The sequence below is a fragment of the Fukomys damarensis genome, unplaced genomic scaffold (assembly GCF_012274545.1).
Source record: "Fukomys damarensis isolate Sample0158 unplaced genomic scaffold, DMR_v1.0_HiC HiC_scaffold_24, whole genome shotgun sequence".
Taxonomy (NCBI): Eukaryota; Metazoa; Chordata; class Mammalia; order Rodentia; family Bathyergidae; genus Fukomys; species Fukomys damarensis.
The window spans coordinates 69175439-69179129 of NW_022900936.1; the positions used below are offsets into that span (position 1 = coordinate 69175439).

Sequence of the window (3691 nt, forward strand, 5' to 3'; positions counted from 1 at the left end):
TTCTGCGCTTTCTCTTTTCTGTTCCCATCACCTGCACCGATGCTCACTCCCATTCCTGACTCTTTCTCTGCCCCAGCTATCCCAACAGCAATCAGGGTCCCTTCCCAGGGCCAACATTGCAAGTTGTGTGTGTGTGTGTGTGTGTGCCATGTATAAAAGCAAGGGCTTCTATAGCAGTGCCACATGCTAAGTATCTCAAGAGTCCTTCTCATTGGCTCATTCACTCAGTTCCCCGAGTGACTCTACAAGGTAGGCACTTTCAGCAGCCCCAGGGAGAAGGCCCCTCCCTGACCCTGAGAGAAACCTGCCCCTTCCCTGGCCCAAAGGAGGGCATATCTCCTGCCCTTCCTAGGTGCAGCTGGAGCCCAGGGTGCTGGCCTGGGGTAGAAAAGAGCAGGGAAGAGGGAAGAGGAGAGGGGCTCCGGATGCCCTCACCATCACCCCAGGGCTGACAGCACCTGACTCCATGGAAAAACTAAGCAATGCCTGACATCAGCCCCTGAATCCAGGGTGCACCTGGGGCAGCATCAGTGAGACTGCGTCTGCCAGGTCACAGGGCACCCCTGTACGCCCTCAGACACGGAGCCTGGACCCAGGACAGAAGCCCCTTCCCTATCAGCTATGGGTGTCCCCCAGCTTCCCTCCGGGCCAGCCCCGAGTGACTGCACCTCTGAGGCCCACCAGGTCCCTCAGGGTTCTCCAGGCAGCAAAAGAGGAGGCAAATGTGATACCCCTGCCCCACCACCACCGTCGTCTGTGACTGAGCAGCTGATGACTCCAGGGTCAGAAATAGCCCCACAGTCAGCTCCCGAATGCCACATTCCCCTCCCGTCCATTCCCAGAGAGTCTGGGCCCTGAGTCACAGGGAAGAGTCCAGAAGTAGACAAGGACCCAGAGGATAGTGGAAAGTACAGGTCCTTGTGCGGAGCTGGGGGTGGTCATTCAGAAATCCCTAACCCTCCTTCTCTCTGGAATGAAGAGAGAAAAATGAGGGAGGAAGAGGGCTGGGCTCCTCTCAGAGGGCTCCTGGCTGGGAACAGAGGCCCAGTATACAACCCAGAAACCAGCCCAGCCTAGAGAAAGGGGATTCAGAGGACTAGGGGCAGGGCCATCCAGGTGTCCAATGCCCCTCCTTATTCATCCCCCCAAAATAACCTGGTCACCCCCACCCCAGGCCACGGCTGAGTCATTGACCCCACTCCTCAGAGCATGAATGAATCTCTGCTCCCGCTGCCAGCCCCTCCCATGCTCAGAGGACACGACTGACTCCTCAGGATGGAAGAGAGACTTCCACAAGCTCTAAAAATAACAGAACCACTTAATACTCTGCACATAGCCACCCTACCCGCCCCCGCGCTGGCCCACCCCAACCAGCAAGATAAAGGCAGCTGCCGGGCCGGCAGAGCACAGACCCAGAGCCAGGGCAGTGAGAAGGCACCTAACCAACCCCGAACGAGAAAGTCCAGTGGGACAACTGACTCCTGACTGCACCTGCTTCAGACCCAAGCACCCCAGCCAGCCAGCGAGACCCTCGGTGAGTAACCTGCCTGACCTCCCATGGCATGGCAGCTCTCAAGTGGGGGGCCCTCGGCACCCTCTGGAATGGGTGTATCTGGGTGACATGGAGGGAGAAGGCTGAGGGGAACATGGGCAAGGGGGAGAGCTGGAGTCCATGAGGAAGGTTCAAGAATTTGTGTTACTCAATGAGCACTTCTGGAGAAGCTGCCACAGGCCGAGGCCAGCCAAAGGGATGGGATTTTTCCAGTCAGGATAATCCAGAAGGTTTCCAGGTGGTGCCTGGGGATCTGATTTTTAAAATCTAGGTGTGAAGCGCCTCAGGCTTCAAGGCGTCCTCCTGGGAAAGCTTCACAGGCCCAGGGACTGGAGGAAGTGGGGGGTGCAGACAGTCAGTGGACCGAGACACACCCCAGGACAGGCCCCTCGCCCTGCTGTTGTGGGTAAAAAGTCTTGGCATGTCCTGTCCAGGGATAGCTCCCCAGTGCTGACCTGAGCCCAGCTCCCCACTTATGGCGGCCTAGAGCCTGGGGGTGACTCTGTCCAGCCACCTCTTACCCTGCGGGGAAGCCCTCAGGCCATATCTGAGCACCCAGGAATGAAAACAGGAGAGGAGGCCAAGCTAAGGAGGAGCCCTGGATGAAGGGGAGCATCCCAAGAGGCCAAGCTCTGGGACAGTGTGGTTCCAGTTCTGAATTCTGCCCTCACCCCCACTCTGCCCCAGATCTCAGGCCGGGCAAGGGTGGAGGAGGGAGGGCCAGGAGTTAGGAAACACACTGCCAGCTTTGCCCTTTCTAGCTGGGCCTCCCTGAGCAGCTCTTCGGTTTTCCCCTCTGAACGAGAAGCGGGTGGGGTTCTTTGACCGCCAAAGGTCCAAAGGTCCTTGGTATGGTGTCTCTGGACTCTGATTCTAACCGCCTATGACCCTGGCAGGGTTTCTGGAGCTTCCTGGGAACAGGCGTGGGTGGAGCTGGTGTCCTGAACGTGATATCTGCTTGGGTTACCACCAGGGCTCAGGCATTAAGGGAAACCTCCCAGAGAGTCCAGGAGACTCCAGCCGCAGCCTTCCGTACTCACACTGCTCAGGGCTCTGAGGTCCACAGTACACACGCCAGACACTCCCAGGTCAGTTTCCTCTCTCCTCCTTCTGAGAAGGAATCCTGTCCCCCACCTGCTGCCAGTATCCCTGCACCTACCCACAACCACTAACCCCTTTGACCAGGGGAGGGCTCCAGGCTCCAGTGCCCAAGTGGCCTGCAGATCATGGGTCTGGGGCCACACAGGAAGTGGGAGACCAGGTCCTCTGGGAGCCCCAGGTAAAAAAGGAGATGGCATGGGACACAGCCACCAGGATCTCCACTGGCCGAGCCTGAACCTCCCTCTGAGTGTTGGGCTGCTATTCTGAGGCCAGGATCTCAGCTATATTTAGCCCCAAGAGTGGTGAGGAGCTGTGGGTCAGGGGTGGCAGGAGGAGTGCGTGCTTTTGATTCTTTCCCTGCTGGGCTCTGCGGACTGTCGCAACACCTGTCACAAGACAGATAAGACATGGATGAGACAGAAGCCAGAGAAGAGATTGAGACACAGGAGGCCACTGAGGGCAGAGCTGAGGACAGGCCTGCCTCACGGAAGCTGATGGACATAAAGAGGGGGGGCACAGGAGCCTGGAGCCAGCTTGGGGCTGCAGGGGCAGGTCTCAGCCTGAGGTCCTATGCCCAGAACACCCAAAGCTGTGCTTGCCCTCATGCTGGTGAGGTGGATTCCCTACAGGCAAGGGGCAGGGCTGTCTGTGCAGAGAGGACCCTGGTGCCCCAGTCTGCCCCTGGAGTTCTCACCTTCATATTCTCCCAGGCATGCCTTCTACAGAAACAGGGTACCATGGCCAACACAAAAGCTTCACCTCCCCTGTCCCTTAAGGCCAGGGACCTTAAAACAGGGTCTAGAGACCCCAAGACAGCAGTACCTGCCACTCATTCACCAACATCTGATTCTGAATCTCAGTGTCCTTGTATTTAATCATAAAAGTTTGGGCCAAAAGACTTTTAAGAGCCACCTGCTCAGGCCAGGGATTTGGCTCAGTGGTTTTGCTGCCTGCCTTGCAAGTGCAAGGGCCCGAGTTCAATCCCTGGTACCATTAAAAAAAAAAAAAAAAAATCTAAAAAAAAAAAAAAAAAAAAAA

General features: G+C 57.0%; 1 protein-coding gene across 4 annotated transcripts in view; it reads left to right on the top strand.

The window, feature by feature from the left end:
• The first annotated feature begins 1416 nt into the window (after window positions 1-1416).
• Window positions 1417-3691, top strand: part of Xirp1 (xin actin binding repeat containing 1) — a 6972-nt gene continuing 4697 nt past the window's right edge. For 2 of the 4 annotated variants that reach the window (XM_010618421.3, XM_010618430.3), the window contains exon 1: window positions 1417-1534. The gene's annotated coding sequence lies outside the window, so the exon portion shown is untranslated. Of the gene's footprint in view, window positions 1535-2368; window positions 2641-3691 lie in introns of those variants that run through there. The other 2 variants (XM_010618411.3, XM_019206780.2) reach the window with 1 other exon arrangement.